Genomic DNA, 15515 nt, shown 5'->3' on the forward strand with positions numbered 1-15515 from the left:
GTCTTTAAAAAGAACCTAAGAAGTTAAAGGTCTAAACCAGGTCTAAACCAGGACTAAACCAGGTCTAAACCAGGTCTAAACCAGGACTAAACCAGGTCTAAACCAGGACTAAACCAGGTCTAAACCAGGACTAAACCAGGTCTAAACCAGGTCTAAACCAGGACTAAACAGGACTAAACCAGGACTAAACCAGGTCTAAACCAGGTCTAAACCAGGACTAAACCAGGACTAAACCAGGTCTAAACCAGGACTAAACCAGGACTAAACCAGGTCTAAACCAGGTCTAAAACAGAACTAAACCAGGTCTAAAACAGGACTAAATCATGACCATGTCTCCTCCTCTTCTATCAATAATATTTGTTAATACGGTTGAGTAAAGTCTGGGCTTTTTATTGTCTTTTAGCAGAAAAAAAAACGTTCTTGTATTACAATATTATAGTCTTTGCTTCTCTACAGCAAACCAAGTAATCCAAAGTATTCAGATTACGTTACTCACTTTAAGTAATTTAACGGATTACGTTACAAACTACATTTTGGTGTATGTAATCTGTAATCTGTAGGGGATTACATTTTAAAAGTAACCTTCCCAACACTGAACGTGATGAAGTAAAAGTAGTAATGTACTGTAAAGTGGATCCTTTTTATTACGACTTCACTACATTTGAGAACAGGTACATGTACTTTTACTCTTCTCCATTATTGAACAGGACTGAATAGTCAAAGTATTTTTTATGGAATCTTGAGACATGCTGAAAAGGCTGAGGGTTTATTTTTACAGATTTATAGTCTGAGCGAACATGAACACACAAAGAAAACACACAACTATACAAAGAAAAACAGTGAGAACAAATATTGATTCAGTTGTTTCTGTTGAACAAAATTCAGCTCAAATCTGTAAGAAACTCTGTGCAAAATACTTGTTACTTTTTACTATTTAAGTACGTTTTAACAAGTTATTTATGCTTTTACTTAAGTTTTTGTTTTATTTTATTTTTATTGTTTCACGTGATGAGGTGTGTCCTGGTAGAAGTCTGTAGGTGGGGTCCTCAGGGTGGAGTCTGCAGGAGCATGTGTGTGTGTGTGTGTGTGTGTGTGTTGTGTGTGTGTGGTACTTTTACTTACATCTCTCTTCTCTGTTTTTTTCTGCTCCCTCTCTCCTCTTCCCATATTTATCTTTGTCTCTCTCCCCTCCTCCCTCCTCCCTCCTCCCTCTGTCTCTCTTCTTCTCTTCTTCTCTCTGTGAGTGAGTGAGTGTTCTTCTCTATTGTTCTCTGAAGGTCACACTTCTGCAGCTTTTCTACAAAGAACAAACCTTTATGTAAAACACCAAAGACCAGAACCAAGACCAGGACCAAGACCAGGACTAAGACCAGAACCAGAACCAAGACCAGGACCAAGACCAGGACTAAGACCAGAACCAAGACCAGGACCAAGACCAAGACCAGGACCAGAACCAGGACCAGGACCAGAACCAAGACCAGGACTAAGACCAGGACCAGAACCAGGACCAAGACCAGGACCAGAACCAGGACCAGGACCAGAACCAGAACCAGGACCAGGACCAGAACCAGGACCAGGACTAAGACCTGGACCAGGACCAGAACCAGGACCAGGACCAGGACCAGAACCAGAACCAGGACGAGGACGAGGACCAGAACCAAGACCAGGACCAAGACCAGGACCAGGACCAGGACCAAGACCAAGACTGGACCAAGACCAGGACCAGGACCAAGACCAGGACCACAACCAGGATCAGGACCAAGACCAGAACCAAGACCAAGACCAGAACCAGGACCAAGACCAAGATCAGAACCAGGACCAAGACCAAGACCAGGACCCGAACCAGAGACCAAGACCAGGACCAGACCAAGACCAAGACCAGGACCAGAACCAGGACCAAGACCAGGACCAAGACCAGGACCAGAACCAGGACCAGGACCAAGACCAGGACCAAGACCAAGACCAAGACCAGGACCAAAGCCAGGACCAAGACAAGGACCAAGACCAGGACTAGGACCAAGACCAGGACCAGACCAAAGTCAGGACCAAGACCAAGACCAGGACCAGGACCAGGACCACGACTAGACCAAGGCTAGACCAAGACTAGACCAAGACCAAAGCCAGGACCAAGACCAAGACTAGACCAAGACCAAGACCAGGACCAGGACCAAGGCTAGACCAAGACCAAATCCAGGACCAGACCATGACCGGGACCAGACCAAGACCAGGGCCATGACCAGGACCAGAACCAGGACCAAAGCCAGGATCAGGACCAAGACTAGGACCAAGACTAGACCAAGACCAATGCCAGGAACAAGGCCAGACCAGGACTGGGGCCAGGACGAAGACCAGATCAAGACCAAAGCTAGGACCAAGACCAGAGACCAGACACCAGACACCAGACCAGATTGAACAAGGAGTGAATCAGAAACGAAAGACCAGAGACCAAAAAATCAGCAGAGATCAGAACAGGACCAGAGACCAGACCAGAGACTAGAGCCCACAAACGTCCTTAAGTACATTTGAAAGTACACACTGACTTTAAGAGTCCTTCTGAACCTGGGCTCCTCCAAATGACACAGAACTGTGTCAGGAACTTCATCACCGTGGAACCATGAGAGTCCAAGAAGATCTGATGGTTTAACTTAGGTTTTCTGTTGTAAATCTGACACACACATGTCGATGCTTAACTGGTCAAAACAAACAATAAACACAACACACTTTTAAAATGTTACTTCTAACTAATCGATGGGTAGCTCAAATTGACAGATAGGCCATTTTGACAGGTCACCAAAGCTCAGGGAGCTGCAGTACCTGGAGCGGCCACTAGTCTGTCTCCCCTGGGACACGGCACAGAGGGGGAGGGGCTTATCCTTTTGTCTTTTCACACATACATGGACATCATAGTCAGGCCTTGACTCTAGCAGCAGAGGATGATGGGAGCTGTAGTCTTGACTCTAGCAGCAGAGGATGATGGGAGTTGTAGTCTTGACTCTAGCAGCAGAGGATGCTGGGAGCTGTAGTCTTGACTCTAGCAGCAGAGGATGATGGGAGCTGTAGTCTTGACTCTAGCAGCAGAGGATGATGGGAGCTGTAGTCTTGACTCTAGCAGCAGAGGATGCTGGGAGCTGTAGTCTTGACTCTAGCAGCAGAGGATGCTGGGAGCTGTAGTCTTGACTCTAGCAGCAGAGGATGCTGGGAGCTGTAGTCCTGTGGTTCATTACAGTCAGGGCTTGTCCGCCGAATGGTCAGAGTAATAAAAGTTAATGATGAGATGATGATAATAAAGGTGAGACTCAGAGTCAGACGCAGAGGAGAAGGTCAAACTTATCATCTTAAATACAGACACTTCAGCTCTGACCAGTGCTGTCCATGTGCCCTTGGGCAAGGCATTTCCACCAGTACAACTCGCCTATACCACCTTTACAGAATAGTGGAGAATATCTGGTTTAGTTACTTTTTTTTTTTGTGGTGTACCAAGACTTGTATAAGCCAACAGAAATGCACAACGTGAGTCAGATGCCCTCCCATCCTCCTACATCCATGTGTGTCAGATGCCCTCCCATCCTCCTCTCCTTGTAAAAGTGCTGACTCCATTTGTCCTTCAGTTGCCTCCTCTCACTTCATCCACTTAGCTTAGATCCTGTTTTGGTCCAGGTTTAGTCCTGGTTTAGTCCTGGTTTATTCCTGGTTTAGTCCTATTGAATTATAATTTCTGTAGTATATTCTAATAAATGAAACATATTTTTTTAGAGAATGAAAAACAGAATGAACTCATCAAGTCTCTCTCTCTCTCTCTTTGAGGAGACCATGAATCAGCCTGAAAACATGTTTGCTTTTTTCCGGAGATGAAACAAAATGAAAGATTTAAACAAACAAGGACAAACGCAAAGGATCAGTTTAAACGGAGAGAGAGAGAGAGGGAGGGAGGGAGAGCTGAGTCTGCAGAATGAGTGTACCCTACCGAGAGAAAGAGAGAGTGAGAGAAAAAGGGAGGAGTGAGGAGTGACGAGGGAGGAGAGGAGGGAGTGGAACAAACACAGGGAGAAAAACGAGTGAGAGAGGGAATAGGCAAGAGAGTGGGAAGGAGAGAAAGAGAGAGGGGAGGGGTGTCGGAACAGAGAGCGAGGGGTTGTTATGTGAAAAAGAAGGCAAGAGAAGGGGGATGAGAGAGAAGCAGGGAATGAGAGTAGACAGAAGGTGAGGGAGAAAGAGAGAGATGGAGGATGGGGAACAGAGAAAGAAAGAAGAGCGGGCGACAGTAGCTCCGTTGGTGGAGCGTTTGTCCGCTGACCCGCAGGTTGTCTGGTGTGAGTCCAGCTCCCACAGATGAATGCTGTTGTTGTGTCCTTCGGCAAGACACTTAACCCGCCTCGCCCCCAGTGTCTGCGTACAGCGGTGTGTGACCGGCCGAGTGGTTCCTTGACGTAAAGTGGTCCGAGTGCCTTGGAGGTGGAAAAGTGCTCTATAAAAATGTGACCATGCACTGACCAAGAAGAGAGAGAGAGGAGGAGAGGAAGAGGAGGAGAGAGAGAGAGGAGGAGGGAGGGAGGAAGAGGAGGAGGGAGGAAGAGGGAGAGGAGAGAGAGAGGAGGAGGGAGGGAGGAAGAGGAGAGGGAGGAAGAGAGGAGAGAGGAAGGGAGGAGGAGGGAGAGAGAGGAGAGAGAAGAGAGGAGGAGGAGGGAGGAGGGAGAGGAGACAGAGAGAAAATAAGTTGTCCCTTTGGATTTTAAATGTGAGGTTCGTGATAAAAAAAAAAAAAAATAAAAAAATCACAAATCTTTTCCAAACTGTAAAATATGTCAGAAAAAAATAAAATAAAAAATAAATAAATAAATAATAATAATAATAATAATAATAATAATAATAATAATAATAATAATAATAAATAAAGCAAAATAAATAAATAAAATAAATAAATAAATAAATCTTTAAAACTGAGGTCTTCATCTTTGGTTGATTAGAGAAACTATGTTGTTTTTTTTTTTTTTTTTTTTTTGAAGAGGGAGGATGAACTGGTTTTCAGTGGGTTCCGTCTGTTAGCTCCTTCATCACGTCTGTTTCTCTCTCTCTTCTCTCCCTTCACTTTTCTCTCTCCCTCATCAGTTGCTCTCTGTCAAACTACAAACTCATCGGCCCGGATTTTATCGTTTCTTGTCCTGTACATGTCAAGAGTTCCGTTACAGCTTTAATTTTACGCACTGTGGAATATAAGCTCCACATGTACAACCGCGCATCTGGAAGATATCAGGCAACCTCATTCCCCGAGCACATTAACCTCCACAGAGTCCACACTCCACAGCCTCCTCCTCTCTGTCCACAGAGTGACCAGGAGAGGAGGAGGAGAACAGGAGCTCCTCAGATCAGATTGAGTGGAAAAGTCCCATGTCCCAAATCAAACTCTTGTCCATACGCACTGTGACTCCTCTCTCGTTTAATCAGATCATTAAAAAAGTCACACTTTGAGCCCGTTTTAAGTGAAGTCGTTGCTCTGTTGCTCTGGTCTTCTCAGAGTCACTACGAGTATAAAGTCAAAGTGCAGCTTAAACTTCAGGCCTGAGTTTAGCTTTGGTCAGACTCAGGTTTGTTTCTGTCATGGAACGAGTTGAGGCTTAAACTGGAGATGGAGTTGGTTTCAGCTCAGGATTTCAGGTTAAGTCTGGACTTGTTGAGCAAGTTCAGTGGAAAACCCCACGAGTATTGAACGTACAATAACAGAGCAGCTGTTTATACACGACACAAAGCCCAGTTGAATAGAAAACACAATTGTATGTCATAAAATAAACCCTTGCGTTTGTGATGATAGCACGTCTGTTTTTACTTGTCATTCCGCAGACGAGATCTATAAAGAGAGATGGATCTGAGTGACAGGTGCTGACAGGCGCTGAGTGACAGGAGCGGCGTTCACGTGAAGTCACCTGTCTTTTCCTGTAAAGATTTAAAGTGTGAGTGGACCAGAGGCTCCAGGACCTGAGACACAGTGATGACGCCACACACAACACAGATGATGCCAGTCATTTAAAACCATCTTTGTATTTTACACTTTTCTTCAGTTGCTTTGGCTCATTTCTCTGGAAATGTGACATTTGCAAAACCTTAATTTAAACATGGTCACTGTGTAATATGTGAAGTGCTCTTGAACTTCAAACAGTCATGTCCACTCTGTCTCAATGTGTGTCTGTGTGTGTGTCTGTGTGTGTAAGTGTGTGTGTAAGTGTGTGTAGTCTCAGTGTGTATCTGTGTGTAGTCTGTGTGTAAGTGTGTGTAGTCTGTGTGTAGTCTGTGTGTAGTGTAGTCTGTGTGTGTATCTGTGTGTAGTGTGTAGTCTGTGTGTAAGTGTGTGTAGTCTGTGTGTGTATCTGTGTGTAGTCTGTGTGTAAGTGTGTGTGTAGTCTGTGTGTAAGTGTGTGTAGTCTCAGTGTGTAAGTGTGTGTAGTCTCAGTGTGTATCTGTGTGTAGTCTCTGTGTGTAAGTGTGTGTAGTCTGTGTGTATGTGTGTGTAAGTGTGTGTAGTCTCAGTGTGTATCTGTGTAGTACTCTGTGTAGTGTGTGTAAGTGTGTGTAGTCTCAGTGTGTAAGTGTGTGTAGTCTCAGTGTGTGTATCTGTGTGTAGTCTGTGTGTAAGTGTGTGTAGTCTGATTGTGTAAGTGTGTGTAGTCTCAGTGTGTATCTGTGTGTAGTCTCAGTGTGTAAGTGTGTGTAGTCTCAGTGTGTAAGTGTGTGTAGTCTCAGTGTGTAAGTGTGTGTAGTCTCAGTGTGTAAGTGTGTGTAGTCTGTGTGTGTATCTGTGTGTAGTCTGAGTGTGTATCTGTATGTAGTGTCTGTATGTATCCTTGTGTAGTCTATGTGTGTATCTCAGTGTAGTGCGTGTGTGTGTAAGTGTGTGTGTGTGTGTGTGTGTGTAGTGTGTGTGTGTGTGTGTGTGTGTGTGTGTGTGTGTGTGTGTAGTGTGTGTGTTCACACAGTCTGTGCTCAGCTCAGATTCTCCTCCTGTTTGATTCGTGTGTAAAATCTTTTCCTGTTTGATTTCTGCTGCTCACAAACTGTGGGATTTTGCCGTTTTGTTTGAGCTTCTGTTGAACGTGAGCAAGAAGTAAGAAAGTAGATTATGTCAGAGTTCTTTAGCACATGAGAACAGCTGTAGTGTTGAAAAAAACCAAAAAACAAACCTGAATTGACTGCTCGTGTGTGTGAATGAGAGCTGTGTCCAGTGTAGAGAGAAAGAGCCGGAGACTCTGTGTGAACCATGTGAAAACTGTCCAGTATTTGAGCTTCTGTTCAGATACAGGTTTGAATCAAAAGATCAAACTGAACCAAGTTTCAAAAAATGTGTTAAAAGGATTGAAAAAAAAAACAAACAAAAAAACTGTAAAGCTGCACTATAAATCTTCTCTAGTGTCTCCATACTGTTTTTCTCTCTCTATATCTACACTGCACTTTTCTCTCATCTGGCCAAGATGTGAACACTTATATCAGGTTATTCATCTTGTTTTTAGATTTCAGCCTCATTTCCATGGACGCGGGTATTTTTTTAAAACGAAAACATTTTCCTTTAGTTGTTTTCATCTTTAACTCACAAATGGTGAATTTGTCTTTGAAAACAAATCTTTCAAAAAAAAAAACTCCGGCTAGAGTGAAGATTCTGGAAAATGGTTTTGTGCTTGTGTGTAAAGTGATAAACAGAAGTGACGTGCCAAAAGTGTGACCAGTGTTTACCTTTTGCTCTGATGACGATGATGATGTTGATGATGAAGATGGTGATGATGATGATGAAGATGGTGATGATGACGACGACTGATGTTGATGATGTTGATGATGATGATGAAAATGGTGATGATGATGATGACGACTGATGTTGATGATGATGATGAAGATGATGATGATGACGACTGATGATGATGATGATGAAGATGATGATGATGACGACTGATGATGATGATGATGATGATGAAGATGATGATGATGACGACTGATGATGATGATGATGATGATGATGAAGATGATGATGATGACGACTGATGAAGATGATGATGATGAAGATGATGATGATGATAATGATTGAAGTTGATGATGATTGATGAGTATTGATGATGATGATGATGATGAAGATGATGATGATGATGATTGATGAGTATTGATGATGATAATGATGATGTTTCATGTCCATGACCAGAAAAGAATGAGGCTCGGAGGTCAGTGATTTTGCCACTTCTTTAACAGATCTGTGGAGAGGCGAGCCCGCTCACTAATGCACATTGTTTTTCAGGGTATTTTTGAGTAAAACTTACAACTGCAATGACATAATCCAATCCAGCACCGCCCAGAGGCTCGGTATAGTTATGAAGGAGTATTTATACGGGTCGATTTAATTAAACCAAACCTTTTTTGAAAACGATGCTGTGTGCATGATGTTATTTTGTAAAACAGAGGGAGGGAAATATTTGTTTCTCAACATACCCAATGATGTGTAAATGTAGCCTTTTTATCTATTTACTAGTTCTAAAAGTCTTTGTGAAACCACGTCTTGTGCAAAGTTCATATGAAACACAAACATTTTAATCATCAAAACTGTGAACATGTCAAATGTGTCGCATAAACGAATTTCCTTTCAATAAACAAAATAAATCTGTAAAATATACTCAAAAAATACTCTTGGCGATATACCAGTACAGAGCCCACAAAATCAATACTCATCATCACATTAAATGATACGATATATTGATATTTATTTTATTATTTATTTTATTTTATTTATTTGCTCTGGACTCTCTTACTCTTACTCTGTCTGATCAGGTTTTGAAATAAGAAAATGATAAAATTCTTCTAGGATATTAGACAAAGTAGATTTTTTTGGAGCTTTCTACTGTGTTATAACATTGCCTCGTCATCAGAAACATGTCTGAAGAGGTTTTAGAGTCATGCGCATTTAAGTAATCTAGAGATCTCTCCTGGGCCCTATTCAAACCCTCCTCATGGTTAGTTATAAAAGTCTGTACGAGGCTCCACCCACAAACCTACGTCTACTAGCCTACTAGTTCTGAGACGCTTCATTCTAGTCTACAGCTCCTTCATTTTAAGAGAATTTGTCAAATAAAATTATCTTGGTGCCTGGACACATCTATCCATCCATCCATCCATCCATCTCTCTCTCTCTCTCCCTCTCTCTCTCTCTCTCTCTCTCTCTCTCTCTCTATCTATCTCTCTCTCTCTCTCTATCTATCTCTCTCTATCTCTCTCTCTCTCTCTCTCTCTATCTATCTCTCTATCAGAGAGGTTGTTTTTTAGTTTGACTTGTTCTTGGAGCAGAAGTCAAACCCTCAGATCTCACAGATGCAACAAACAACACAACAAATATTTGTTGTGAAGTAAAATACAACAGTGTGGAGCTCCTGAACAGACAGAGGAGAGACATCCCTCCATCCCTCCATCCCTCCATCCCTCCATCCTACTCAACCACCCTCTCTCCTCTCCTCTCTTTCACTTTCCCCCTCCTTCTATTTATCTCTCCTCTCTGTTCTTCCTCTCACACTGTGATCACATTCAAATGACTCTCTCTCCTCCTCTCTCTCTCTCTCTCTCTGTCTGTGTCTCTATACTCTCTCTTTCACTCTCTGCACTTCCCCTCTCTCTCTCTCGCCCATTTCTCTCTCATTCGTTTATTCTTCCTCTAATACTCTGATCACATTAACCTGACTCTCTCCCCTCTCTCTGCCTCCTCCTCCCTCTTCCTCTCTCTCCCTTTTCTCTCTCTCTCACCTCACTCTCTTCTTTCTCTCTCCCCTATCTCCCACTCACTCTCTCTTTCCCTCCTTTCTTCTTTCTCCCATACCCTGAACACATGAAAATGATTCTCTCCCTCCTGTCTCTGTCCTCTCTTTCTCCCCCCCTTTCTCTCTTCCTCCTTTTCCCTCTTTCTCTCTCTCTCTCTCTCACTCCCTCTCTTCCACGCAACCCTGTCTCCCTCGTCTGTCCCTCTTTCTCCCCCCTCTTTATTCTTTCGCTCATACTCTGAACCCATTAAAATGAATCTCTCTTTCTCTCTATCCTCTCTCTACTTCCCTCTCTCCATCCATCTCTCCTCTTCTCCCTCTCTCCTCTCCCCTTCACTGTATGATAAATACTCTGATACAAGGGCCACGATACGATACATACACCGATACATGGGCCACGATACCATACATACACCGATACATGGGCCACGATATGATACATACACCGATACATGGGCCATGATACCATACATACACTGATACATGGGTCCACGATATGATACATACACCGATACATGGGCCACGATACCATACATATCTCGATACATGGGCCACGATATGATACATACACCGATACATGGGCCACGATACGATACATACACCGATACATGGGCCACGATACCATACATGCACCGATACACGGGCCATGATACGATACATGCACAATATGATACCTACACCAATACATGGGCCACGATACGATACATACACCGATACATGGGCCACAATACGATACATACTATACAGTATACTTTTGATTCAATTCAATTTGATATGATGTATTTCAAATCTTTTCGATATGATTCAATAAAAAAAAAGTGCAAAGTGAATAAGAAACACAAACGTTTTAATTCTCAAAACAGTGAAAATGTCAAATGTGTCACATAAACGAGTTCCTACCTCTAAACAAACAACTCTCTTGGTGATATATCGATAAGGCAGTCTACAATATCGATATTGTATCATCACATTAAACAATATAATATATTGATATTTTGATGTTTTTGCACAGCCCTACGGTTAGTGGTGGAACTTGAACTTACTCTGGACTCTGTCTGAACAGGTTGGAAATAAGAAGATGATAAGATTCCTCTGGTTTAATCTGAGCTCATGGCAGCTCCAAACTCTCCAGGTGGAATTTCCAGTTTAAAGAGAGCGGATATCAGACAAAATTGATTTTTTTGGAGCTTTCTGCCGTGTTCTAACAGTGTCTCCTCATCACAAACATGTCTGAAGAGGATTTAGAGTTGTCAGAATGATGGTTTTAGGACAGTGACAGAGACACCAATGTATTTACATCTACTGAAAGAAAACACACACTTCAGCTGCTATTTGCTTTTCTGTCATCTCGGTTTGTTGTTACTGTCAGCAGTACAAGTCTGTACAAGGCTCCGCCCACAAACCTACTTCTACTATGTTCCCACACGATGATTCTCCATAAATATATAAAAACATGATACAAAACTGAACACAACAACTTAGAAAAACAAACCTGATGTTTTGTTAGTGGGATGCACGCTGATTGTGTTGTGATAGCGCTCTGAAGGGGGAGTGACTTAACATAGCGAGCAAAGAAAGGAACAGTCAAAACATCAAAAACTAAAGTGAAACCTCTAATACATATGAACATGTTTTTTGTGGGCCACTTTTACATGATGTTTGTTAATTCAAAATGAATTGTTCTGATTTAAATTGTTCAGAATTAAAATATTCTCCTTGGAGTTTGGCAGTTGTAATTAGGCCTGTAACGATAATCAATAAATCGATTAATCGTACGATAACTTTTAACAAGCTTAATAACTTTTCCAGCCACGATAAATTCTATTTGCAACTTGTTTGTTTTCCTCGCTCTCTCTCTCGCTCTCAAAGAGACTGAATGTCAGACGCTTCTATCGCTCTCTGACTCCTCTCCTTTAAAAAACGTAAAGATGCTTTAATCAACGTGCGTGTTTAATGTGTTTATCATAGGGACGGGCATTCGATGAAATTTTCTTAATCGATCGTCGGAAGAATTAACGATTGATTATCGATTAATCATTAACGTTTAAAATGATCATCATTATTATTACTATCTGCACTACTAATCTGCATAAATAAATTCAACTTTACGACATATAAACCGTAACCACTCTAGAGCCACATCAGCCCGTTTGACATTAGAATGTGTTTAATTCAGTTTTGCGCAACTCTCACAGAAACAAAACTTAAAACCGCATCACAAATTTGCATAAACTAGGTGAACATTGAGCTACTCTCACCTGGCAAAACTTTTTCCCACTGGACACTGAAACATATGTGCTGCTTTATACACTGTGCACATGGACTCACACTGAACGCAACGGAAAAGAGTGGAATTTCTTGTACAAATCATCGTTAAATACACATTTGTGCTTCTGCACGTTGCAGACTGACCCACTGTTTGTGTCTCGCTCCTTCTGATGCAGAGACACATGTACACACCTGTTTGGTCACACTACACACAGCAACCTACATTCTGTTTGTCGATTAAAATGAACATAATCAATGAAATTCTTAATGATCAATTATCGATTAATTGATAATCATGCCCATTCCTAGTTTATCAACAGAGCGGATGCACACGTAGTCTGCGCACTTTCTGCAAGTGCAAATGCACTAACAACACAAGCTAACGCCACAGTCAGAGTGACAAAACTGTTCATCTCCATTCATCGCCAAAACAAGTCATGATGCCGAATCAACACTGGTGAGTGTGATACGTCTCAACACACACATGCGTCAAATGCAGCAAGCGAAACGCAAACGACGAGAAGAAATGTCTCAAACCCAAACCCGAGCGACACAACTAGCCTAGCCCCCGGGAGAACCTGAAATCCCGAAACTGAACCGACACGACACCAGACAGAACAGAGGCTCCCTCAGAGCGAAACAGCATCCTGTGTCTCGGGTTAATACAAACACTTCAACACCAAAACGACGAGGCAACAGCAGCAGCCACAGAGAGACGAGACATAATATTCCAATGACTAAAATCACTTTTACAAAGGCTTAATAATCCATTTTATTTATTGTTTTGGTTGTATTTGGTTCAACAGTGGTTTATTCAGGTACATTTTTGTGAACAAGTCCTCGCTGTGAGTCAGACACATTAGACTTAGTCCTGTGTTAAGTCTGTTTCATTTAGGCCTGTTGTTTTTGTTTGTCTTGCAGTTCCTGTGGTAAATGTTCTTTAGAAAGTCAAGTTTATTGATCATTGAGAGGATGTATTTACATTTTCATTCCATGGTCATTATATTAGTTGAAATTGGTCTCAAAATGTCAATATTATCATTTATCAGAATAAATTCTTGGTCAATTCATCGATCAGCAAAATTTGTTATGGTTACAGGCCTAGTTGTGATCTAAATGTTGTGTTACGGTTAATCTCCTCCTACAGATTTGTAAACCTGGTTTAGGTTTCATATCTCTGTAAATCCTGGGCCTATCCATAAGAAATAAAAACTGGCACACAGTTCAGTGTGTTTTCTCTGTCAGGAGAAATAAACTAAAGTGAAAATATTTTTTCTCAGTAGCTTCAGATGAGGTTCTTTTTAGCTGTAAGGACTTTACTTTACGTTTATTTCCTTCATAAACAGAGCTTCTCTCAGAGTTACACTGGCTCCTTCTCCATCTGAATTTATGACACCATATTCTGGAAACATTGTTAAACTGGACAGAGGCACAGATTCAACTGATGTTCGGTCGAAGTGCTGTTTTGGGATGTAGGCGCTGCTCTGTCTGAGGCTTTGTTAGACTTTAATCTGAGCTTTGTTTGAACACGATCTGATCAGAAAGAGAAAAACGTTACCGTCAAAGTGAGCCAGCAGTGTATCATTTAGTCACTCTCACCTTTTAGTTGAAAATTAAACTCTTAAAAAGGACCTTCAACGCTCAGACTTATCACAGGCTCCACAAAATGTGCTCTTTAAATCCATGATTTTTTATGTTTTTCCTATACACAGATTGTTGGCAGTGTTTGCTAATGTGTGCATTGTGTCTCCACGGTAACTGCTGAACATACCACCACACGTAACACTTTATAATAACTACACCTTATTTAGCCTTAATAAAGCCTGAACAAAGACTTAATTAATAATGATTCATGCTTAGTAACTACTTAATTACTACCTGAATTAGCACTTAACTTGCACTTAATTCGCCTGTGCTGTAAATAGTTACTCATAAGTATTTCTTACTTAATTACTCATGAACTAACCATTTGTGTGTGCATTTGTAAATGTATATTTAAGTATAAATTTGAGCATTTATTAATGATTAATAAGCCATGAGAGAATGATTTACTAGTAATGCATTATTGTTTCTCTGGAATTTGACCAACCTTAACAAATGCTTAATAAACATAATTAATCTTCACTTTAGAAAAACTCTCAGAAAGACTTAACTAACAGATAACAGCTGCCTGAATGATCATTGCATTGTGTATTAATAAATCATTCTCTCATGGCTTACTAATCATTAATAAATGCTCAGATGTGTACTTAAATATGTATTTGTAAACATGCAAATGGTTAGTTCATGAGTAATTAAGAAGTATTGAGTAACTATTTACAGCACCGGTGAATTAAATTAAGTGCTAATTCAGGTAGTAATTAAGTAGTTACTAAGCGTGAATCATTATTAATTAAGTCTTTGTTCAGGCTTTATTAAGGCTAAATAAGGTGTAGTTATTATAAAGTGTTACCCCACCACGCACATAAATGTTGCACACCCCCAAAGTGATGTCGCTGTAAAACATTTATTGATCACATTGTACTTTTCTCATTAAAATCTTCAAAAGGTAAATTCACAAATGTTGAACCTGATCGTTTTTATTATAGTTGATCATTCGTACGCACCAGTGTTCACCCAAGGACATATTAATGAAGAAAAGTGACGTGTCTCGCCCAAGGACACAACAATAATATGCCGTTGGAGTAGGTTTCTCCAATCTTTGTCCTTCGGTGAGCTCCTTTACAAAACAAAAACGCCACAGAGCTGCTCATTTTAGCGGTCGCGAGAAACTGAGATGAGAGCACAGACGGGTGTGACAATGATGCTTCGACAACAGTAGGAGGTGTTTTATTTATCAGATTTTAGTTTGAGTCACCGCTGCTCCGCTGTGGCCCCTGGTGTTCTCCGAGGGGCCCTGTCTGAGCGCCGCCCAGGCCCACTCCTGCTGCGCTCCAGATCAGACCCCATCTCGTTCTCTCGGCGTTTGTAGTCTTGTTGTCTCATCTTAAATCACACACTTTTGTGATGGAATGTTTTTTTCAGGCGATTGGTTTCATCAAGAGCAGAGTCTGAGCTGTTTTTAGACGCGAGCTGGAGTCAAACACTGAACTCACACTCGTGTATCTGGACACAGACACGAGCGCTGATGTTCACAGTTTGTGGAGCTCAGGTCAGAAGTCTGAGGAGGTTTCTGAGCTGGAAATATTTGTTGTTGAAGTAAAATAAAACATAAAAACATAAATACATTTTTTTTTAAAAAAGCTCCTGAACACACCTGAGGAGAGAGGTTTTGGAAAAATGTTTTCATTATAATTCTTCTTTATTTCCATGATTATTCACACTGTCCATTGTGACTCTGACACGTGTGGAATCAAAGTAATAAAAGATCAACTCAAAATAACTCCTGACTTGCATTAGACTTTTAAAAATGGGTGAGCTTTGTTTTGATCAGAGCATTTGACCCTGACATGACACAGCTGAGAAGTGAAAACCATT

General features: G+C 41.3%; 1 protein-coding gene across 1 annotated transcript in view; it reads left to right on the top strand.

Moving 5' to 3' along the window:
• Positions 1–15515, top strand: part of LOC110160830 (glutamate receptor ionotropic, kainate 5-like) — a 229714-nt gene that overhangs the window by 80420 nt on the left and 133779 nt on the right. The gene's annotated exons all lie outside the window — the stretch shown is intronic.

Source organism: Boleophthalmus pectinirostris, unplaced genomic scaffold (assembly GCF_026225935.1).
Source record: "Boleophthalmus pectinirostris isolate CB_2022bp ecotype Guang Dong unplaced genomic scaffold, ASM2622593v1 HiC_scaffold_21, whole genome shotgun sequence".
NCBI classification, from domain to species: domain Eukaryota; kingdom Metazoa; phylum Chordata; class Actinopteri; order Gobiiformes; family Gobiidae; genus Boleophthalmus; species Boleophthalmus pectinirostris.